Source organism: Sapajus apella, unplaced genomic scaffold (assembly GCF_009761245.1).
Source record: "Sapajus apella isolate SASKATOON/1434 unplaced genomic scaffold, GSC_monkey_1.0 scaffold66, whole genome shotgun sequence".
Lineage (NCBI taxonomy): Eukaryota > Metazoa > Chordata > Mammalia > Primates > Cebidae > Sapajus > Sapajus apella.
This window is the reverse complement of record NW_022437006.1, coordinates 3,566,026-3,591,683: the sequence shown is the minus strand read 5'-3', so window position 1 is coordinate 3,591,683 and position 25,658 is coordinate 3,566,026. Positions and strand designations below refer to the sequence as shown.

At 36.5% G+C, this 25,658-nt stretch overlaps 1 protein-coding gene, 1 long non-coding RNA gene and 1 other non-coding gene across 16 annotated transcripts in view; 1 reads left to right on the top strand and 2 right to left on the bottom strand.

Moving 5' to 3' along the window:
* KIF21A (kinesin family member 21A) overlaps nt 1-25,658 on the top strand; it is a 153,017-nt gene that overhangs the window by 4,721 nt on the left and 122,638 nt on the right. The gene's annotated exons all lie outside the window — the stretch shown is intronic.
* LOC116530435 lies at nt 8,927-9,033 on the bottom strand. The gene has a single exon (XR_004259996.1). It is a non-coding gene; the product is annotated as a U6 spliceosomal RNA (small nuclear RNA).
* The window catches only part of LOC116530293, a 29,908-nt gene continuing 22,860 nt past the window's right edge, over nt 18,611-25,658 (bottom strand). Inside the window, exon 4 of the long non-coding RNA XR_004259928.1 lies at nt 18,611-18,683. This is a non-coding gene — a long non-coding RNA (uncharacterized LOC116530293). The remainder of the gene's footprint in view (nt 18,684-25,658) is intronic.

The window sequence follows — 25,658 nt, the reverse complement described above, 5'->3', positions numbered from 1 at the left end:
TAAAACTATATGTGGTTCACAGTATACGTGTCTATTGGATACCGCTGCACCATAACTTAAAAATGTGAGGAATACATTTAGAATAAAACTTTTCACAGACACCCCATCATGGACTAATCATATCCTTAGATTAAGAAAATACCAACATATTGGTGTCTGGTTTTAGAGTGGATATGCATGTGCACACACAAGTATATATACATGTAAGATGTGATTCAACAGCAACACTTTTTTTCCTCAGAGAGTATGGGTGTAGGAAGGTATGGATTTTAGACTCAATAATAAGGTAGCTGATTTCCTAGAAAATGTGGTAAGTTGAATGGATGGCTTAGATAAATGTTGCCAACAAAAATGAACGATAAATTACGATATATAATCTATTCTTATTATCTAAGTATGCTGAATTGATCTTAATAGTTAACTCAAAATGATAAAATCAAACATTTCATATTCTAAATCTAATACATGATGAGATGATGTGTCTCTTTCTCTTTTCTACCTCTGCTGACACAACAGCTTTGAAATGTTTTTCCTTTTCAAGAACTTTAGCTTGCAAAATATGTCAAGAGCTTGGTGAAAATGGAGATACAGAAAGGACCTTTGTGTTTTTATGTTATTCTCTGTGTGTAGAAACCGAAATTTCCTTGCCTGGTTTTATCAGAGAACTGTGCCTGTCCTTGACACTGAGTTTGGATTAGCGTGTAATGTGGTCTAATTTGTGTTTCTGCTTGCTGGGTTTTCACCTTACCAAAGCACTTTAAGGAAGAGCATTGCTCAGCAGGCTTAGGGGCTATTTGGACAGTCAGAAGTTCAGTTTTAGGTATGTCACTAGCACTTATTTGCCATGTGACCTCACTATAATTTTCTTTTTCCCAGTGCTGACATGGCAACCTAAAGATATTAAGAGTTGTAAGAACTTTTCATGTGCAGTCTGTTAAATGTGATTTTAGTTGTTGTTAGTCAAACTGCAGGCACTAGTGATGCCTCTATATTAACAGGAAGGAACTATTTTAATATTTCTAACTTGACTTTCCTAATTATATAATTTATTTAGGTATCCTTGTCACTGAAGAAGAAACATGTAGGCTGTAATTGTCTCTTTGTCCCATTCTGGTTATAACACAAATGAACAATATTTTATTTTATTTTATTTTATAATTTTTTTAGGCTAGTCATGTGAAGCAGTGGGAGTGGAGAAGGAGCAAAGAAATCTGTAACTGGTTGTGATCAGTTAGTTCTAAACACCACTGCACTTGGACCAGCCTGAACAATATTTTATCTACTCTACATTAAAATTCTATGAGATAGCCTGGGCAACTATTATCATCTCTATTTTACAGAGAAGAAAATTGAGCCTTAAGGTTTATTCACCATTAAGTAACAGAATTGGAACTCAAGTTCAGGTTTCTGATATCTATTGCTGTGCTCTGAAACATATTTCTAAATGTTTTAAAAACATTTTATTTAATATCTTCAATGTAATAGGGATCTTTTAAGTTCAAACTCTAAATATACATGTGAAGTAAATTATTAGAAATAATTTAATGTTCAAAAAATATGGGGGCAATTAAGCAAGACCTCTGAAAAACATTTATGGAAATAGATGGTTATTTGGTGTTTGGTTATTTGTTTGTTTCATCCTTAATGCAACAAATCTCTAAGTGCCTGTTATGTGCCAGACACTTTCCTACCACAACACACATGACACATGTTGTCCTTGTTTTCATGGAGCTTAGATCTAGCAGTACAATGCTTTTAAACACATGAAATATGTTGGGTTGAACACACAACAGAATCAATGGCACACACCAGAAATGAAAGTTAGATTTGAGTTTTTATTTCTCTCTTATTTTCCTCAGTGACTTTTTAGTTCATACATTTCTCACAATGAGTTTTTAAATTGTGCCCTGCTTCCAAACATTTCATACAAAATGCCATGCATTAGGAGGATATTACTTATATCATTCCCTACTTATATGTCTTTGTATTTGGATGAGGAAATAATGGAAATGAAAGAGAGTAGACTGAAAAACCAGCAGATAATACAAGTAGAAAGTCAATGAAATAATTTCATTTACAGAATATGAGTCGATACTTGTTCTTCAGATATGGTTTATTAATTAGTGGACCTGTTTGTTATTTGGGACTTGATGGAAGTTCAGGTTTCATGTCTAATTATTACTACCCCTTGAGCTCTTGCCATCTTACCTGCTAATTGGTTAATATTTTGATGCATAATTATGGGGTAGTGAATGATGCACTAGAAATTCCAGTTTAGTGAAACCATGAAAGCAGAAATTATCTTAGCAGTTAATATTCTAATATGCCCTATCTTCCAATTCTCATCAATTCCTCCTCAAATAAATTGACTTGGAATATTCATTATTATAAATATTTTTCCCTAAGACATGTTACAGCTCAAAGATGAGTCTTGGGCTTATAAATGGTTGCTTTCTGTCAAAATCACTTGTGGCCTGACATAATCTGAGTTTCAAATTAGGAAGGAAAACATATCAATGAAAATGCATGGCAGATAGTAGTATTTGTTTACTGCATATCGTTAGATCAGTTTTATACAAAATGAAACAAAGTTGTTTGTTGTTATTTTCAGTGCTTCTCTTTAGAAAGGGGATTTGTGGATTCAACTTGGTTTCCCAATGGATTAACTATTTAATCTTCTCAGTGTTAAAATAGTTTTCCTGTGGCTCAGGCATTATTTGAAGCAAATGACAGCCAAGCCAAAGGGACAGTTTTCATGATACTATACAATTATTATGAGATCTTTCTGAAGGTTTCAGAATTATATTTGAGGTTACCTTGTCCTTTGATTTTTTTGCAATTATTAAAAATTTTTAAAGCTGGCACTGTGGTGTGTGCCTGTAGTCTCTGCCACTTGAGAGGCTGAGGTGGGTAGATTGCTTGGGGCTAGAAATTTAAGGCTGCAGTGTGCCATGATCACTCCTGTGAATAGCCAGGTACTCCAGCCTGGGTAACATAGTGAAACTCTGTCAAAAAAAAAAAAAAAAAAAGATTATAAAGTAAACCCTTATAATTATTGACAAAATCGGTTTTAAAGTTGAAAGGGATCTTGAAAGGACTAATTGATTGAGGCCCCTTCTTCGAGATAGTTGAGATGTTAGTGGCCCAGAGAAGTTATAAAGGAATTGATAGAGGTCACATGACTAGTAGCTCAAGTCTTGATTAGTGCTGTGGATTTTTTAGGACTTCATGTATTGCTAATATACTTCCAAGAAATAATCTTTATATTGAAATAACTTACAATTTTAATCCCTTGAGCATTCCTTAGATAATTTTGGTTTGACATTTAGATAGGGTCGTCCACTGTCAGCCCATTATTTTGGCTTTAGGAGCACCTCAGTAGTAGGAACTTGATCAGTGATTCTAACAGAGATCTCGCAGAAGTAAAGGGAGAGGAACCCAGGGGTAGAAGCTCAGGTCTAATTTTGAGGTTTCTGATAAATTAAGATATGAAGAAATGCCAGAACTGAATTATAAAAAAATGCAGACTGTTTTTAACATTTGCACGTAGCACATTAATGCTTTCTCAACAACCAGAGAAATACAGTTTGTTTATAGTCTAATTTGAAAATAATTTTAAACATGTAAATAGAAGCTCTTTTGTGAATTGTAGGCCTGGGACATGTGGCTGCCCTGCTTCCTCCCACTTTGGTTCTTAATACTTTACTCGAACAGACTGAAGGATTATGGCACATTGCAGTAATAACAACCTCACTACAGGGAAGGTGGCTGGAGTGTAGGGTGTGGGTGGACTGGAGTGAGGCATATTTTTGGGGATCTGGAATGGAAGATTGAGGCAGAAATCTGAGTGATTTAAAAAGACCTCCTTTTGAGTGTTATTTCACTAAATAGGTGGTTCTTAACCAGACTTTATTTCAGAAGGAAATATAGAATACAATACATTTTGATTGTAATGGAGGCCTGTCACCCAGAAAGCATTCTAAATCCCACATCTACACAAAGCTTTTCTAGACTGCTGTCATGCAGAAAAATTTCTGCCATTTGGGGTCTTAGACCTGCCATATATGATTCTTTTCTCTCTCCCTCTGAAATTCCAATAGGAAATGGCTTAAAAGGTTCAAAAACTCAAATAATATTTAAGCACTATTACCATAGAACATGTGAGGGACATTGGGCCATTGACTTGAGACAAGTAGATATCTAAGTACCAAGACTGTAGTAAGTTTCATTCAGGATTTAACCCCAGGGTCAGTCTACTTGGGCACCTCCATCTGCTTCTTCAGTAGGAGGAAAGAACCAAGGAAAATGTTCAAACTTAATTGTGGAATGGTGAGGATCACGGACCTACCTAGAGGCTAAAAAAGAATTCAAGGACAGCTCAAGGTTTATTCCCCATTTTGGGGTCTCTTAGTATGTAATGAGATGTTAGCTGGATTTGAATTATTCTCAACTTTGGAGAGATGTACCTGTCACTTAGGCCTGATATCATCATAGACTTCTCAACATGATGAAGGAATTATATTTTTTCAGAGTAGATATTCACATTATTTAATACGGCTACTAAGTCATCTAGGAGTTGTTCTAAATAAGCCTTTATCTTTCAGCAAGTGGGAACAGGAGACCTTGGAGAGTCAAGCTGTAGTTTATCATGATGTGGCATATTGATCACACTGTACTAATGAGGCACAGGGCATCTGTAGCTTGTATTGCTTCCTACTTACTTTCTTAGATCAAAATTCATTCATTTAATACATAATTATTGAGTGTCCATTGTGCACTGGAATTACATAAGCTGGAGGCATTAAAGTAATTGAAGGCAATGTGCTATAATAGAATGAGCATTACATGGTCAGAAAACTTTTGGTTTAGACTCTTACCAATAAAGTTAAGTTTTCCTTCAATAATTCTCTCCTACCTCAGTGGATTTGGGAAAGGATCAATAGACAACCACATGAAAGAGGTAGTAATATTATTAGATGAATTTGGTATAACCAACTGTTATGGTTTGAATGTGTCCCTTCAAAAGTGCATGTGTTGGAAACTTAATCCCCAATGCAACAATGCTGGGAAGTGGGGCCTAAGAAGAAGTGATTAGTTCATGAGGGCAGAATGGATTAATGTCATTATTGCGGGAGTAGTTTCGTTATCTTGAGATTTGTTATGAAAGAGTTTAGCCCCCTCTTGCTCTCTTGTGCATGCTGTCTTGCATATCTTAGGATGATGCGGCAAGAAAGACCTTGCCACATGCAGACCTCTTGACCTTGCAGTTCCCAGACTCCAGAACTGTAAGAAATATATCTCTGTTCGTTATAAATTACTCAGTCTGTGGTATTTTGTTATAGCACCATGAAACAGACTAGGATACCAACCATGGGTATGTTGGTTATATTCCAGACTCTAGCAACTGGATTAGTTATTCTCTGAGGTGTAACCCTTAACTTAAATTTGCAAGGTGCTTTAAAGGTGTCTGTATTTGGTGTCTGTTTTTTTGCTTTTTAAGCATCTCTTACACCACTATAAGTGATATAACAGCATGTTTAAGTACTTCCAAAAACCGTATTCTATCCAGTCTCCCAGTTTTCTTTTTGCTTTCAATATGTAAATCACATACCATACTGATCTGCTCCATCAAATTCGTCCTTTTATACTGTATTAGTATTCACTATTTTTATTCTTTCTTTTCCCACAAAGGCTTTTAATTAGCATAGCTCTTAGTGTTTGTAAAGTTACTACCATATACTTTTTGAGATTAATAGTAGTTTTGAGTTAGACTTTTTACTAGTTGCTTAACCTAATGTAAGAGAATGGTAACTCAAGTGGATAGTAAAAATATGAATTTTCCTTCTGAATTAGGTTGCAGAAGGAACTATTGCTAATGCTTTCCTTTTACTTCCTTTCATCAACCTTTGCAAGAAATTACTAAACTAGGCTATGGATAAAATAGCACTGTAAGGGGTAAACTGAGTAAAAGAAGCAGAAGTAATAATATAAAAATTTTAATTATATATTAACTTTTTTGATAAATTTTTTTTCCTGTTACCTAGAGCTAATGGGGCAGTGTACCTGCAATACTTATTAATAGAGCTTATATAAAAACTTGCCTGAAGGCATTTTAGAAGAAGACTGATATTTAGAATCAGAATGTATATCTTATAAGCCTCTCTGAAAGTATATATTGTAAGCCTGTCTAATCTCAAAATCAGTATGTAATTCCATAAGAAAGTTATTTTTACTTAGTTTTTTTCTGTTACTGAAATAGGTTAATCACATTAGAAAAATTACCAGGAACGTTGAGAAAAACAATCAATCATAGTTCCCTAATATAATTACTACTAGCATTTTGCTACATTTCTTTTTAGTCTGTTTTTATATGTGTACCGACAGTTTTTTGCAATTGTTGTAATTGGTATGTTGATACCCTTTAGTAGCTTGACATTTACCCCTCTAGCATATAGCATAAGAATTTCTCCATTTTGGTCTGAGCATGTTGGCTCACACCTGTAATCCCAGCACTTTGGGAAGCTGAGGCAGGTGGATCAACTGAGGTCAGGAGTTCGAGACCAGCCTGGCCAAAATGGTGAAACCCCATTTCTGCTGAAAATACAAAAATTAGCTGGTATGGTAGCAGGCATCTGTAATCCTGGCTACTTGGGAGGCTGGGGGAGGAGAATCACTTGAACTCGGGAAGCGGAGGTTGCAGTGAGTGGAGATCATGCCACTGCACTCCAGCCTGGACAATAGAATGAGACTCATCTCAAAAAAAAAAAAAAATTTGTTCATCTTTATATTAAGGAAGGGCATTTTGAGTAACATGCTAAATATTACACACCATCTGTTTTATTTCAGTAACTCAGTACAATATGTATTAAATTCAGTATGTCAAACATTGATTTAATTGAATGACGTTATTGTTTAATAAGGGCATTAGCTTGGTTTTTCTAAGAATTATGCTGTCTCCTTTGATTATTTATATTGTTTTCATTTCTACTGATGAACACTGACTTTATCAAAGACTATTTCGTGGAATTGATGAGGGTAAATAGCGCTGCTCACCCAGAATTTAGGGTTAAGCATTATGGTACTGAGGATGCTTTCCAGAAAAAGATATATTGATATTTAATTTTAACTTTTTACCTATATCTATGTAAAGACATAATGTATTAGGATGAAGGAGATATTTTCCCAGCACATTATTCCAAGCCATTGATGGTAAATCAAACACAAGTCCATAACTATTTCATGTTTCTTGAAAATCAGTGAGTTTCTAAGATGTTTATTTTGCTTGCTTTCACCTGAATTCAACACAAAACACTTCTCTTTGAGAAGCCTGTTGGTCTGTTAGCCTTCATCTGTCCTGTCCTAAAGTGGAGGTTGTCAACTGCTAATTAAACATGAGTTTGCAGATTTCATTCCTGGTTGTTTGACCTGCCATTTAAAGTTCCTTAATCCAACTCTGACATCTGTGACATTTTCAAGTGTCAATTTAGGCAATACAATATGAGGCTTTTGAATTTTAGTTTGCTAACTTGCCCTTAGATTGGCAATAGATTCCATCTGTCGTTGATCATATTCTTATCTATTTTGTTACATGAGAGGAATTGGATCTTCTTTTGCCTCTGTAGCAGACTTGGTCTTTGTTTTTGAGTGTACGGTTTCTTTAGTTAGCTTTGGCTGTAAATTTTTTATTAACTTAGTATAACCTAATCATAATTTTTCACAAGTGTTTGTTCTAGGACATCAGGTTTTCTTTGAATTCCTGTCTTGCTTAATTTTTTTCAGGTGAAGTTCTTCGTGTCCCAAGTGGACAAATTCAGACCCTCTTGAGTTTCTGGGTCAGTCCTAAATAAAGCCACAAATAAATCACAGCAATAGTTTTTGTTCCACCAACTCATTAATGTGAATTTTTTTAGCTGCTCCAGACTTACTTTTAATTATTCCTGTGCTTTTAGGATCATAGGTTTCCCTTTAACCTCCCATTTTACTTGTCCAGACTTAGCTTCTGTCTTGGTTTCCTGATTTAGGTCTCTTTCCTGGTATCTTGAATCCAAACCCACTTGACTAAGTGAAATTATTGAAAGCCCCGTCTCTGTGGGAAGGGAAACTTGTCTCATTTTGTCCCAACTGGGGTCTCCTTCAACTCATGTGGGCTGTGCAGAACTAGGAGCTGCCACCAGAGTTATTCCACTTGTCTACATGGGCTGGCACTGATCTGTTCTGGGTCATCTCTGGACCTTACTTCACTTCCATGCCATCCAGTCTAGTTGTCCAGCTTTCTACTTTACCCCATTCAACCTGGAGGCCCTAGGATGTTTTGAGACTAAAATCACATGGGCTCTAGAACCTGTGATTTCAGTGCGTGTCTCAGTCCATTTTCTGTTGCTATAACGGAATACCAACAGGGATGACTTACACAGAAAATAAATTTATTTAGCTCCTTGTTCTGGGTGCTGACATCTGATGCATCTGATGAGGTCTTTCTTGCAGCGTATTACTGTGGTGAAGGACACCATATGGCGAAAGGGAGGATGTGTGTCTGCTCAAGTCTTCTTATGAAGCCCCGAGTTTCATCATGGGGGCCCTCCTTTGTGACCTTATCTAATCCTAATTACCTCCCAAAGGCCTTAACCCCAATTGACATATGAATTTGGGGATTAAGTTTCTAACACATGAAATTTGGGGACACATTGAAATCGTAGTATGGGATTGACACACACCCACCAAAACATAAAATCTACTAAGACGTTGAGTGAATCTTCTCAATATGGTATAAAATATATTAATGTTCATAATAAAAAAATAAATTGATCTGTTTCTTAATATTGGTTGTTGACAACGATTTTCCTTTTTCTAATTTTTAATTTTTATGGGTACATAGTAGGTATATTTATGGGATACAAGAAATGTTTTGTTACAGACATGTAGTGCATAGAAATATGAACACTTTACGAGTTTGCATGTCATCATTGGACAGTGGCCACGTTACTCTTCTCTGTATTGTTCCAATTTTAGTAAATGTGCTGCCAAAGCGAGCGCAATGACAAAGATTTTTAAGCTGCTCCTATAACATTTTGGTTAAAAAGAATATATAGGTTTGTGAAGAAACCTTGAAGTTTAAAATCCTCCTCTACGGTTCTCTTGATTGCCATTTGAAGTGGAAAATGCTGAACTATCCGTACCTTTGCCTTAATATAAAATGATTTTGTTGGCTTCTGCTCTGGCCATGCAATATATGCACAGTGATAGCTTGACATTTTACTTTGGGTGAAAACAGCCCATGAACTGTGTGGGTTAGGCCAGGCCATTGGTGCACACTCTGCAATTGCTCAGTATAGGACTGGTACATCTAAGTGAGTTGGTCGTTGTATTTCTCACAGCAGCGTCACTGACATGGGATGGGAACCAAGGGAAAAAGAAGAATGTATGAAGGCATCAAGGGGATCGATTCTTGAAATAAAGTTGCCATTGTGGCTGCTTAGTTCAATCATCGTGGCAACCCTGCATTCTAGAGTAAAAACATCAAGGCTTTATGGCAACAATGCTGTCTCATCCCAGTAGCTATTAAGGAGCTGCTACGAATTGATTGATCTCCATTCTCCTTTTAACTTGACATTCCTATTAATTTTGTTTCTCCCCCTCATCCCACCCCTTCCTTAATTTTATTTTCTTTTGTAGCATGACTTAGGGAAAAAACCATGGACTTTATTTATTTACTTTTTTAGAGTTTTTTTCTTTTTCTTTTTTTTTTTTTGACAGGGTCTTAGTGTTTTGCTCTGTTGCCCAGGTTGGTCCGAAACTCCTGAGCTCCAGAGATCTTCCTGCCTCAGCTTCCTAAAGTGCTGGGATTGTAAGCATGAGCCACCTTGCCCAGCCAACCAAGGATGTTAGAGTCCCAAATATTAGAGTTCAGAATTTTGGATAGCCACTTAACTTTTATGAGCCTTAGTTTACTCATGTATAAAATAGGGTTAATCTTGATCTCACAGGGTTGTTAAGATTGCTAGACTGTTCTTTAGAAATGTTTGTAAGATCTTAGATTCCTTTTTCTCTTTTAGTTTGATCTCTCATCTTCTTTTTTTCCTTCTTCTATCTCCTGTTTTCCTCTTTCTCTCTCCATCTACCTGAAACTCTTATTTTTTCTCTTCTAGGTAATATGTAATAAGTAACCATAATTTATTTTAAAATCAATTTAAGGTAGGGTTTTCTTTGGTGAGCTCCTGTTTATAAAACCCTACCTTCATCTTGGTTGGTTTCTTTATCCGTGAAATGGAGGTAATAAGAGTACTAACATCATACGATCGTTATGAGAATTAATTGGCACAAAGCACTCAGAATAATGCCTGGCACATAGTAATCCTGAAATGTTAGTTGGGATTAACTTGCAAAAATCTATTTATTTAACAGAGATTCTTTCTAGTCTTCACTCGGGCCCCCTTTTTATAATTTATTATGTCTGTCTTTAATTATGAAGAAAAGGGATGATAATAGTACGTTTATATTTGATAATATGTGTCCTTGATATTGCCAGTCAAAGCTATCAGCATTGTATTTATATGATAGAATAAAAATCTTGATTTATCTTTAATGACTATGTTGAGTTGTGAAAGTCAAGACTGACATCATACTTTTGAGAGCAGTTCGAATAAAATATTTCATAAATCTTTGTTCTCTGTTGGTATGTATATTAATGGAAATTCATTCCTTTACTGCTTATCTTTGACATGCGGGATACTTATTTATTTCCAGTGGGTTAGCGGACAAGGCGAGCTCACTGGTATGTTAATCCTTAAACCTCAAAAATATATTGCTTAGTATATCATTAACCTGAGCACACCCCTACTTTTACCAACAAAATTTTTATTAAGACCCCATAAGTGATCACATGCACACACACACACACACACACACACACACTTTATATATAAAGTATAAGTGAACATCTCATTATTTTCATGTGTCATGTCTAATTTGAAGTCATTTTTAAAGATTGAAGTGACAGTGCCTTTGCTAATTTAGCAGAAGTTACTAATTTGATTAATTTTACTTTTCCTCTTTGTAGTTACAAGTCATATCATATAAAAATTTTAATTACCAGGGTTAAACAAGAAAAAAAAATTAACAATTATTCGTGACTTTTTTTTTAAGGACCTTACACAATAATTGGGTCCTGATTGTTGACACAATCATAGCTGCTGAAACCTTTGACTAGATGACTAGTTTTGTTTGTGTTAAAAAACAAGTTCTGAGAGATAAGGTATCAACAAATGAGGTCTGAAACGGAAATGATCCTGAAAACAAACTTCACTTTTTAAGATAAACCTGTTTAGAAAACAAACTTGATTGAATTGTTAAAACAAATACCTTTTGAGTCCTTCACAAAAGTTGATGTACTGTGAAGTGAAATACTGTGATGACAGATGGACCTAGAATATTTGTGGTAGACAGTTGAGTGGACTATTGAGGATGACTAAGAAAGCCCTATTCGCTGTCTTTGACAAGGAAGAATCATCCACATATAAGCTATTAAGATAATGAACACAATAGTAGAAATAGACTAAGAATGAATATTCTTCAAAAATCATCCCTATCAATACTGCACAACAGATGCTTATATATTTGAATTGTTTTCTGTACCTTGTGAAGAGAACCATGTTCTCTGTTTGCCTTTAAAAAGAAAAAGATGTGGCTGTAATCCTAGCACTTTGGGAGGTGAAGGTGGGTGGATTACCTGAGGTCAAGAGTTTGAGACCAGCCTGGCCAACATAGTGAAACCCCATCTCTGTTAACAGTACAAAACTTAGCTGGGTATGGTGGGGAGTGCCTGTAATCTCAGCTACTTGGGAGGCTGAGACAGGAGAATTGCTTGAACCCAGGAAGTGGAGGTTGTAGTGAGCCCAGATGATTGTACCACTGCACTCCAGCCTGGGCGACAGAGACTCTGTCTCAAACAAACAAACAGAAAAGATGCAATAGCAGTCATCTTTGTGGTTTATGGTTTTCTTTTCTTTTGGACTATCAAATATGTTTATTTGCACATTACATAATTTTCTTTTTACTATTGAATGTTTTAAAATGAACTTTGGTGATGAAAGTAATGCTGTTGGACTTTGAGTTCAAATCCCTTCTGCTTCACCAACTCCCTTTGAGGTGGTAGTGGTGTAAAAGTAACTCTGTGAAAAATAATGTCACACCTCTTTATGACTCAGATCCTTTTGTGTGGAAAGTGGATAATACTTCTGCTGAGTATCTTACAGGCTTTTTGGAAAGTGTAGTTAGTAAAAATGTAAAAAGAAAGCTATTGCTCCAAGTTCATTGTAGGCACAGCAGAAGTTACTAAAGTATTCTGACATCTAAAGATACAAAATTTTAAGGGTAATAAGTAACTTCCATCTCTGACCATTCTAATTCATTTTAGCTTGGATCCATTCACTGTGTTTTAATTTGGTTCAGTTCAATTTATTAGTCACTGAGCCCCACTAGACCAAGTGCACTCAACACGGTTTGTTGGGGAAATGCAAGATAATTCAGATTTGGGTTTTGCCCTTGAAGAACTCAGTCCAGTTGGGAGAACCCTGCATATCTACACAAGACCTGATGGCTCTCCCATGAAACATGCCAAAAATGAGGTATGAACACATTGGGTGCAAGCTACTAGTTTGCTCCTCCAGCCACTGTAATCACATTAGCTACTTTCTCAGACAGTAAAATAATGTCTTAATTTCCTTTTTTTTTTTTTGACAGTCTTACTCTGTCATCCAGTTTGGAGTGCAGTGGTGTAATCTTGGCTTACTCCTCTGCCTCCCAGGTTCAGGCAAGGGAGTCTCCTTCCTTAGCCTCCCAAGTAGCCGGGATTAGCAGCATGCACCACCACACCCAGCTAATTATTTTTATTTTTATTTTTGGTAGAGATAGGGTTTCACCATGTTGGCCAGGCTGGTCTCAAACTCCTGGCTTCAAGTGATCTGCCCACCTCATCCTCCCAAAGTCCTAGGATTACAGATGTGAGGCCTTAATTTCAGACGCCTTAATTACAGATGCCATGCCTGGCCTTAATTTCCAAAGTAGTAATGTAAATGCTTCTTAATAATATAAGTCCCATGACATCTAATCTTTGTGATCTCCTAATTTTTGACATAGCCCCCTTGGTTTATTTATTTACTTTCTCTTCTCTAATACTTTTCTAATTTCCATGCTCATTCTATTTTTAAAAATCCCTCTCCATTAATTTATTCCTATTTTATCACGTATATTAAATGCAAAGATTTATTGACAAGTGTTCATCCACACAAACAAGGACATGAGTACCCATATGCAAGCGTGTATATGTGTGTATACTCACACATATCCGCAACATCCTTTTCTCACACAGTTAGTTAATAACATCCATTTAGAGTGGACATCTTGGATTTTAGGGAGGTAGAAAGCTTCTATAGAAGTTTCCTAAGATATTCCAATTCTGAAAATATTTCGATTGCAATTTATAACTCCTTTGTTAACTGCCTATTTTTTTTCATGTGCTTTCATTTCATCAGCCTCAGTGTCTTGTGGGTACCAGCCTGTTGTGTCCAGTAGACTGATTATCTGTTTTATCATTCAAAGGCCAAAGACCCAAGGCATGTTAAACATTTTTTATTGGTAGAGTTTTGCTGTTGAATCTTGCATAGACTTCTAGCTGTCCTTGACAGCTCCATTTTTTTTTTGTTTGTTTCCAATTTTAACTTCTGTTAAATGTACCTTTCAGAGTAGCCAGCTCTTGTAATAAGGAAGTGGCATAAACATGATTTCCTGAGGAAAATGGGCTCTGACATTAGAAGACTTGCTTGAACCTGACTCCTTTCCTAGTTTTTAACCTTGGGTAAATTATTTAATCTGCCTAAGCCTCTGTTACCTCATCTGTAAAAGGATATTGATAATATATGCCTCACAGAATTATTCTCTTTAAGGATGTCTTCCCTAATTCTACCATATTCTCAACACTATAGCCCCTCAGTATTTGTAAGTATAATTTATATTATATTAGAGTAAGTTGACTTATAGATTGCTTTGTTATCTTTAGTATCTAGGGCTTATGTTGGTTTTTTCCTTCCTCCTCCAATTCATTGTGAATTATTCAAAAACAAGATAGGCTCTTTTACTTGTTTGTCCTCTGTCAGGAAGCTTAATACACTAGCAGGCGTATCAGCTCTGGTGTTCAACACCAGAGGTGAAAAATATAAGTTACTTCTGATTATTCTTACAGAGACTTTATTCAGTCTGTCAAAAACCATTTGACTGACATTGGTGTGCCTTGAAGGGAGTTCTGGGTATTGAGGATACAGATGAGAGCAAGACAAGAGCTTTCATTCCCGAGGAGCTAACCATTGGTGAGGATAGAGATAATAAATATATACTTTTTAAATCCAGGTATTGATATATATACATAGAGAGGAAAAAACAATATGCTTGATAGGAGTTGTCCTTGGTTGGGAGGAGTCATTTTAGTTGAGACCTGAATATTGGAAAGTGAGCCATGAGAGGATGTGAGAGAACAGCATTCCCAGCGAAAGCAAGCAAAAACGGGCTGAGAAATATACTGGCATGTAGTGGAATGGTAAGAAGGACATATAGCTAGATATGGAAAATAGAACAGAGGGCGAAGATAGGTGAGATTAGAGAGGTAGGCAGGAGGCAGATCATTAAGGGCCTTCTAGTTCAGGGTGGAAATTTTACACTTCACTTTTAGTGAGAAATCTTCAGAGAGCTTCAAGGAGAGATGTGACATGATTTATTGTGCATTTCTGGAAGATAACTCATATCGCTAGGTACAAGGTAGGCTGTATAATAAGAGTTGAAAAGGTAGGAGATGAGTGAGAAAGCAGTTATTCTGGTCCACGAATGACATCAAGGTGGCTTGGGCTAAAAAATTCACAGTATGAATGGTGAAAAGTATATTTGGGGAGTTAGAGCTGTTAGGACTTGCTGGCAAAGGGTGTGATGAAAAGAGAAGGATCAAGTAGATTCTTAGGCTTGGGGCTTTTAAGTGAAATTGATTTTTTGGGAGGTGGGATTAATAGTTCTATATTGTCTGTGTTGAAATTGTTATGCATATTGGATATCCTAGTAAAGATGTCAAGCCAGTTACTTAACATATGAGTTTGGATCACAGGGAAGATGTCTGGTCTGAAGATAAACTTTTGAGAGTCCACAGCATTTAGATAGTTGAAGCCATGACACTGAATGCATTCATCTATGAAGAGGAGAAATTTAGAGAAGTTTTATGGGGAAAGAGTTCTGGAACACTCTAACATTTAGAGGCCAAGAGGAGAAGATCTAGTCAAGGATGCTGGAGAAGAGCAGTTAGTAGTAGTGAGGTAGGAAAAAGCAGTGAGTATGTGGTTCTAAAAGTTGATTTTAAATGTTGCCAAGAAGTCAAGTAAGGTGTGAGCAAAAACTGACCATTGGCTTTGGTAGGAGTTAAATTATTGATGACTCTGATATGAGCTATTTTAGTGGAGTGCTTGATTACAGTAGGCTAATGACAGTGCTAGGCGAGGATGCAGAAACAGTGGAATCAAACAATGCATGTAATTTGTTGGATGTGAGAGTAGGAAGATGAAAAAGTTCTCTTCTGACTGTATTTTTTTTTTTAACAGAAATGAGAATGGTTTTAAGGAGGGTAAGAAACTGTGGAATTATAGTGTTGAATGTAGCACCTATGGGGATTTGAAGTTGCCAAGAATGCTGATAGGACTACTAGGGGGAGGAGAAGACTGTGGATCTTGAGATCAGTGGATGAGGCAGTGTGTCTGGGTACAGCAATAAAGGGTTTTGAAGGGTAGTAAGGTCTGATGACATGTGCTTCAAAGAATATGGGATCTTTGGAGGAAAATATAGAAGAGAGATGTTGGAAACTACATTAGGGAGTAAGAAAAAAACTCATCTCCAGGCACTGACTTATATATGGTGTAGAAGAAAATATAGCCTTACTTGAGAGCACTTCAGCAGAAGCCATATCCTCAGGGGATGGGCAGGTGAAGCTTTAGGTTGAGGGTATAGATGAGTTTTCTAATAAAAATAGTTCATTTTCATACATTTATCAAGTACTCACTATGTGCCAGAAGCAAAACTGTTTCCAACTCTAAACACATGTTATTTCATGTGATCCTCACAATAATCCTATAATATTGGTACTATTATTAGTCTCACTTTATGAATGAGGAAATTGAGAAGTTAAGCAACTTGTCCTTGGTCACAGAGTTGGAAGCGGCAGTGCTAGATATTATTCCCTTCCGTGTTCCAGGCAATAACTACCCTATCCTGCTGATGGCAGATGATGATTTTCAACACACAGTAGAAGTGTTTAGGAAGGAAAAGAAAGCTAGACAATGAGCCAAATTAGAGGATATTTATAACAGTGTTGAATGAACATTTTTATATTGAAGGATGATCTTGGAAGCTTTCAATTGTGTTGAAGACTTTGGTGAACCGCAGTTTGATGAACTTTTCGCATATTTCAGACTAAAGAAAAACTTGAAAGTTTTAGATGGCTAGTTTTGCTAGGGGCTGGAAATATTTTGGTAACTGGGAAAAAAGTCGCTAAAGCTTTGAGGTACCCCATGACACCACTGAAAGGAGGTAGAAGGGTAATTGGTAATCTATATTTTTGTAGCAGTAGCCTACTGTTTTATTGTCTTGTCTTTTTGATAGCCTTGGGCAAATATTATATTGACTAGTTATCTTTCTGGCCCTGAAATTCAAGGACTGTAGTTCTTATCATCTGATATTATTAATACAGCTGCTTTTGGCAGCAAAATTTAGAACAATGCTAGTCATACTGAAAGGAAGATGAAAAGACTTTGTAGGAAAATTTTTATATTTTTTTCACAAGACTACTTGCAAAAGTAAGCTATTTTTCTCTGATTGTAGAAGTATGTTTGCAGCTGGGCATGGTGGCTCATGCCTGTAATCCTAGCACTTTGAGAGGCCAAGGCAGGTGGATCGCTTGAGCTCAGGAGTTTGAGACCAGCCTGGGCCACATAGTGAAACCATCTCTCTGTTAAAAAAATATAAAAATTAGCCAGACATGTTAGTGCGTACCTGTAATCCCAGCTATTTGGGAGGCTGAGGCAGGAGAATTGGTTGAGCTAGGGGAGGTTGAGGCTGCAGTAAGCTGCGATGGAGCCATTGAACTTAAGTCTGGGTGATAAAGTGAGAGTTTGCCTTTCACCTCCCCCTAAAAAGTACTGTTTATTCATTTTGGAAAATTTATAACAATTTCACCTCTCATACATATTTTTAAAATGTTATTTTATTTCTGCATATTATATATATATGTATGTATATATTTATTTGTCTGATGTTTTTTCTTTTCAGCCTCATGGATATGTAGAGATATATATATATATATACACACACACACACATATGTACAAAGATATATATATATGTGTGTGTGTGTGCGTGTGTGCGCGTGTGTGTATATATATATATCTTTGCACCACTGCACTCCAGCCTGGGTGACAGGGCAAGATTCCAACTCAAAATATATGGTGCAATCTTGGTGTACTGCAACCCCCACCTCCTGGGTTCAAGCAGTTCTCTTGCCTCAGCCTCCTGAGTAGCTGGGCACCACCACACCTGCCTAACTTGTGTATTTTTAGTAGAGACAGGGTTTTACCTTGTTGGCCAGAGCTGGTCTTGAACTCCTGATCTCAGGCTATCCACCCGCCTTGGCCAACCAAAGTACTGAGGTTACAGGCTTCAGCCACCATGCCTGGCCATCTGCCTATCATATTTTTAGTATAATCTTATAGTCATGTTTTGCTTAACCAGGATATGTTCTTAATGACACAGAAAAATGTGTCATTTGGCAATTTTGTGGCTGTGTGAACATAATAGAGTGTACTTACACAAACCTAGGTGGTATAGCCTATACACCTAGGCTATATGATGGAGCATATTGCTCCTAGGCTATAAACCTGTGTAGCATGTTACTGTACTGAACATTGTACAATAGGCAGTTGTAACACAATGGTAAGCATTTGCTTACCTAAACAGATCTGAACATAGAAAATATATGGTAGAAACACGGCATTATAATCTTAAGAAACCACTGTTGTATGTGCGGCCAGTCATTGACTGAAATGTCGCTAAGTGACACCTGTCTATACCTAAAATTGAATCCCATTGTATATCCAGTTTTCCTTCATTTTTCAGTTCACTTTTTATTTTTGTAAGCAAGAGCATTTCTGTAGATCATTAAGTCGCTCTTTCAAACCTGATTCCTGAAGACTGTATAACTGGTTTGTTGAGTGGGTTGAATTTGGTAGGAATTTTGGGTTTATGCTTCAGCTAGGATTTATCTATTTTTTTTTTTCTTTTCAGCCTCATGGGTAGATCTCATTACTTTCAGCTCATTTCAGAATGGTGTCATTTTCAGGAATTAGAGTATTGCCTAATCTAAACCGAAAACTCTCAATTTGCTGTTCTTTTCTTTCCATCTAGCTCCATCCTGACTGAAGACTTAATGAGCTACAGCCGGAAAGGGGGAATCCCTTGCTCACTGACTCTGCCTCAATTTGCTCTTTCATTCTTCCTTCCATACTCACTTTGCTTTTTCTGGGTCTTCAAAACGGGGAATGGGGACACATTTGAGGAAGAGGAGCCGATTTTTTTTTTAAACTTAGTGTTCTTTGTAGTTCTCTCTTGCTTTCATTAGCTGGCCTTTACATACTTGGGTTATTTGTAAAGCCTCCTGAGGGCAGCTTCCTTGCTACATCTGTGATGAGAGTTCTACTCTGCCTCCTGGGAATCCACTGGCTCCTGTTCTCTATTTACTCTCTTCATATATCCATAGCCTCTTTCAGCAAATGTACCTTTGCCCTTATAGTCAACTTTCCTTAGCAAAATTCCAGTGAAATGGCATATTCTCAGGCTACTCTCATTTTGTCCACTTGGACCATGAGAAGAATAACATATGTGTGACTTGTCAAACAGCAAAAGTGCAGCTTGCTTGCTGAATTACTGCCCTCTCATATCTATATTTTTAATTTTCTACAGACTTTTCCAGGCGAGAGGCAGATACCATTTTTCTGTGTTTATATATACATCTGTACTCCAGAGGACACATCAATTTTCCCAGAACTCCCTCACTTATCCTCTACAGGTGGACACTCTTGAGATGGGCCTGTCTTCTATGAGATGGACATACTGAGATGGGATGTGCTTGAGTTCTGCAGAATGGAGATGCCAGAAGTATCTTCTTTTAGGTCTTCAATTTCTGAAAGTAAAACCTTGCGCCACCCCCTCATTAGTTTGGACACAGGAGAGATATTCTACTTCCTTATACTTTGGTGAGGAAGAGAGAAAACGATGTTCTCTGTAACTTGGAATTTCTTCAACATATCCCCGACATGAATCTTTAGCCTTATCTTATGTAGCCTAAAGATGGATGATAAAGGGCTTATGGTTGAAGGGCCAGTTTGGCTACCTTTTGGCAAATCATGTGAGACTGTGTCTAGCAACTTTTCTTGAGAATTTTATTGCAATTATGAGGCAATAAAAAAATCCTTTCCCTATCTTGATGTAAACGCAAGTATTTTATGTAAACTCATAGTTGTAGTGATTCCATAGTAAACATTATTGGTCAATATGGTTTCTTCACATAGAAGCTTCAGTGAACCCTCAAGGGAGTAGCAAAAAGGAACTGTTTATACTACAGGAATGGAAATTACAGGACCCAGGGTTGAGCCTTGCATCTTACTGTAACTAGATAAGTTAACTTTAGGCAGATAACATGGTTTCTCTAGGCATCTTCTTTAGAATGAGAGAATTAGACTAAAGGATATCCTCCAAGATTCCTTCTGGTGCTAAAGTTTATGAATCTGTTTCCAAGGCATTTCTGCTGTTGGAACTATACCCTCTAGGAACTTGTCAACAGAGTACTTCTCTGTAAGTGGAGCTTTCAGAATAGAATCAGTACTATACTATACCCTTCCATGTCCTACCATTTAATGCCATTTATTCATTTCTTCAAGTATTATTAATTCATTTAACAAATACTATATTTACTTGTATGAATCCAGCCATTGAACCAAATTTGTATGCAAGTTCGATACTGTGCCTTTCGGGCTTAAGAGAAAACCAAACCAAACCAAACAAAACCACTATTTGAGAAACTGTAACTGAACAAACAGCAAACATTAATAAAATACAAATGTAGATTCTAAGTATAGTTCCTGGCACATAGTAGTTGCCTAACAAATGTTAATTCCTCACTGAAACAAAGGGCAGTTAAGCCAGTGTAACATGTTTGGGGGGCTGTACTAATTGTATCACATAAATGCTACATTTTTGGTGATTTGTGGGTATTCTTATAACACAATCATGTAACATCATCATTTGTCTTAGTCATTTAGCAACTTCCCCTTATTGCAAAACTAGACCTTTCTTTAACCTATTAATGGTAAATTCTCACTGATGCTACTATAGAAGCTTGAGTGGTCACCACTCGTAGAGGAACATTCTGAATTAAATGGCTTCAGCTCTTGCTTTCTGTTGCATTTATAGTTTTCTAGTATTTTCCAAACACTGATGTTTATGTGCCCAGGTAAAGTATCATAATCAGATATTAGGAACAACAGATAATGAGTTCATAGAAAATTCTAGGAACCATTATATTGTTTTTATTTGTCAGTTACCCAAGTAACAGGAGAGGTGTTTGCATTTTTGGAGGGTATTGAACAATGTTTGCAATGTTTTCATTGCTTAACATAATACTTGCTGTGTATGCGTCTTCCTACTGAATTACTAACTGGGCAGTTCTCAAAACTGTTACTAATTATCTCTGTCCAGATATAGATTAGACCTTACAAAACCAATGTTTTCTGAATGTTTTTCTGTCCATAGCTACTCTTTGCTCTTTTTTTTTTTTTTTTTTTTTTGAGTCAGGGTCTTGTTTTGTTGCCCAGGCTGGAGTGCAGTGGTGCAATTTCAGCTCACTGCAACTTCCACCTCTTAGGCTCTAGGGATCTTCCTGCCTTAGGTCTATGAGTAGCTGAGACTAGAGGCACACACCACCATGCCTGGCTAATTTTTGCATTTTTTTGTAGAGATGGGTTTTGCCATGTTGCCTGGGCTGGTCTCCAACTCCTGAGCTCAAGTGATCCACCTGCCTCGGCCTCCCAAAGTGCCGGGATTTCAGGCGTGAGCCACAGTACCCAGCCAATTCTTTGCTTGTTTAAATGACAGAATTAGATTGGATTCCCACTAGTAATATGTAAGTGATAGAGCTTCTTGTCATTTCATATTCATAATCTAGATATATTTCTTGCTGTCTTTTATATCAATAATATATATATTTTCCATTTCCTTTGCCACTGTCCTAGTTCAGATTTTAAATTACTGACTGCCTGACCAAGTATGATAGTGTAATGATGTAGACCAGTAAAGTATGACCATTTCATGAAGCAAATCTTTCCAGGGTGATCTGACCACAAATCCGGTGTTATTGGTATTGCTTTGTTGGCTGTATCCTTTCTAGAACTCAAAAGGCAATAATATGAAGGAAGCCATATCTTTTCCGTGTACGCTACAGCCTCACATATCTGTTCCCTTACTAGTAAAAAAGTAGCCAGCTAATATGTTTTCAGTCCTTGCCTGTTTCATAATATAAATAGAGACAAATTTGGTAAAATCTAAAAGCTACAATTGTCATTATCATTTATATTGGAAAATATAATCATGATTGAATGAAACTGTATCCACTTAAGAATTTTTTATCCTCTTCACATGATTCTGGCATTATTAGATGTTGTATTCATACTTAATATTTTTCAAGATTCTTTATTCTTCCCCAATTTAGTACTGCCATATTTTTCTATCATTCTCTCCCTTAACATTTTATCTTCCGATGCAGTGTACTTACATTTTAAACTGTAAGTTTAAAACTTACAGTTTAAAAATTAAAAAAAAATTATACCCCTTGTTGTAGCCAAATCCTGCTGCTTCTTTCTCGCTAATGTCTTATATATTGCACTTTTCTTCTGGCCCCACTCCTAGCCCTTCACATGGCCTTCATGCTAGTTCTAGTGTTTACTATTTTATGACTGAGTTAGTGCAGTAGTCTGTTAATAAATGATAGTAATAGCTAACATTTGTATGGCTCCTCGCAGATTAGGCAGTGAATCCTCAAGTTTTTATTTTATTTTATTTTTAGACGGATATCACACTGTCACCCAGGCTGGAGTGCAGAGGCCCCTTCTTGGCTCACTGTAACCCCTGCCTCCCTGGTTCAAGTCCTGTCTCAGCCTCCCAAATAGCTGGGATTGCAGGCAAGTGCCACCATACCTGGTTAAGTTTTGTATTTTTAGTAGAGACAGGGTTTCCCCATGTTGGCCAGGCTGGTCTTGAACTCCTGGCCTCAGGTGATCTGCCCTCCTCGACCTCCCAAAGTGTTGGGATTATAGGTATGAGCCAACACGCCTGGCCCTCAAGGTTTTTTATTTGAGCATTTTAGTCAGCTTATTTTTATTTCTATTTTAAAGATGACAAACCAGAGACTTTGAGAGTATCAAAGAATATTAATTAAAAAAGCAGTGACTAGAACCAGGTCTTCTGACTTCCCATCATATATTCTTACTATTATGCCCTTCTGCCATTTCATACAGCTATTCGAATTCTCTATTTCATTTCTATCATATTATTCTTTCCGAAAGTATCGCTTTGAACATATCTCTACTGATCGTTTGTCTTCTTGCCCCTGCATATTACTACTTTTTGGAGTTAGATTTATCATTACCCTAGAACTTTAGGACAGAGCCTGTTCTTAAACACTGGGGTATCCTGAGCTCCATTAGCTTAGAAGGCCAACATTGTCTTGCCTTTATTGTTTCATCTCTGGTACTTGGTATAAGTATAAACTTATTTTTTTCTTTATGAATGACTTAGAACTTTATTATTGGATCTTCAGTAGCTTGATTCCAGGAACTGAACATTTTGGCCATGCATGGTATCACTGTTCCAATAATTTGTACTCTGGCTTGTTGCTCCCTGCACCTTAGTTACTAGCTTTGTTTACTGCATAGTTCATCATTAAGCTTTCCCTTGAACTAATATCAACAGCAAAATAACATTTGTACCTGAAAAAGTGGCCCAAGGATGCGACGTCTATATTTAGGGGAAGAGCTGTCTAAGCAGAGAGAATCCAAATACAATAGCCCTGGAGTGGGAAATTCCCTGCATGTTTCAGAAATAGAAAGCAGGCCAACATAGTTGTAATAGAGAGAAGGTGGGGAAAGGGGAAGGTTGAAGGAGTTAAAGTCAAGTCAAAGAGGTAACGAAATGTGAAGCTGAGATATGAAGCTTGAAGTATCTCCTGCAGATTGTGGGGGATATTATTAAAGTGTCTTTTCTAATGATTTGCCAGGTTACAGAAGTGGAAGATGAGGTCACAGAAAGCTTCTCAGATATAAGGGAGCTAAAATCTTTTATGTTTTAAAGAAACATTCCCCACCAGACTTTTAAAAATTTCCATCCTGATTTTGAATTTAAATATAAGAACAGAACAAAACAAAAAAAAAATGACTTAAGGAAAGGCCAGGATCTCAGTTCTGTTGAAAAGACTTCCTAAAAAATATTTGCAATGTTTCTCAGGTACGTTTAGACTAACTTCATTAAGCTTGTCCACAGTGACCTCGAACAGATACTTGCAGTGTTTTGATGGTATTTTTCCCAGTCCTAGTCTGATTCTGATTTTGCTTTGCCTTTTCTTTTTTTTCTCTCATAGCTCATTCCATAAAAAGAACCCAAAAAACAAAACACTTGTAAATCACGTAATGTTTAGCATAGACCCTTGTGTATAGAAAGTAGTCTTCATCATTTTATTAATAACTAGATCCCCAGTATTCAAAACAGTGATTAATTCATAAGTCTTTCAATAAACACTTGTTAAGTGACTCTCTAAACTTTTGTTATAAATAAAAATCTTTCTGATTGGGTCTCTGATACCCGCTGACATTTTCCTAAGGCTGACTGTATATCTGCTTAGACTTCACTGCCTGCCTCTTAACCTCGTATTACTAATGTTATCTGCCTACTGCTAGACCTGCCTGTTTTTACCAGCCTCCATGCATGGCTTTCTTTCCATAGTATGGTGCTTCTGGAACTCCCTAATTGTCAACAACTAGTGTATCTATTCTATCTTTAGGTCTTATGTTTAACTGGATGAGATGTTTACCAAGACTGTGTAGGATCCTTTAAGAGCCATTCAAAGCTTTTAAATTTTTTCTTAAAGATGGTTTTCAGATTATGTTTGTAGTACATGGTTGTCAGCCAAATGTCAGCTAGATCTTTTGATAATAAAGTGTTAGGGACAGTAATGTAATAGCCATTAATGGCTTCATAGTGAGTATTTTTGGTCTGCTTTCTGCACAGCTGCCCTTTTGTCATTGAATAAATTGTTCGGGAGGAGAAAGTAAAAAGAACAGTTGGGTAAAACATAATCTTTATATGACCATCCCTAGTAACAGCAAGAATAATTATGCCTAATTCATTGAGTGAAACATCTTAAGTATATAAAATGATTCTGAATAATTCAGTTAATATATAAAGGAAAAGAAAAAATCAAGTCAGATTTTCAAGCTTTTAAACTAGAATACGTCTTAACCCTTTGTGAAACTGAAACATATGTTTATGCCCATTTTGTGGGTGTTGGTGCAAAACTTTCATTAGTTTCAACAAGTAAACTTTTTAAAATGGCATTTTGTTTATCTTATCTGTCAGGATTGTAGGCCTCAGATAGTACATATTTTTATTAGAAAGCAATTTTATGAGATAAATACTTACAATTTAGTAGAGCTTTAATTCCGTATGTCACATTTGATGGTCTTATTATTATGGCAAAAAAAGAGGAGGCGACCTGAATACATTTTTATTTTATTTTTACTTTTAGAGACAAGTTCTTGCTCTGTCACGCTGGGTGGAGTACAGTGGCACAATCATAGTGAATTGCAGCTTCCAATGCTGGGTTCAAGTGATCTTCCTCAGCTGGGTTATAGGCGTGAGTCACTGTGCCTGGCCCTGAGTACATTTTTGTATTCTGTGATATGTGTATCATTTTTTAGTTACTATTTCACAGTTTTGAAAGTAATTTGAATTAGTGATTCCTTGTAGAACTTCAAAATTACTATCTGTCAGAATTGATTTTGTTCTTTTAGAACAAAAAAGTGAGGTATGACAGTAGGCATCTGTCTGACACACTTTCTTGTTGTCCCCAAGAAACCTCTTTTAAGTATTTCACCTGGTCAAAGGAACTCAAAGGATTAGGTGTTGATGTTTTGTTTAAGTGGAATAGCATTCAGTAGGCAGGGGCAGGAGGGAAGAATTGACCAATTGTTTCCAAAATGAGTGTAAGAACCTAGGCATGCAATATAAGCTACTAATTTATCTGTTTGAACTAGAAACAAAGATTTTTAGATACTACAGGGTCAAGATAACAACATTTTTGTTTTTCTTTATGTGACTAAAGTTATTCAGGTGCTGTATTCTTTTATTTTTAAAGAAGTTAAGTTAGGTAGTTAAATGAATGTTTGACCTAAAAAACAGAGGAGGCATTCCTAAAAGATTTGCTGTATTAATGGTCTCAAAACAAAAAAGAAATACACTAAAACAGGTGCTTTCAAATTC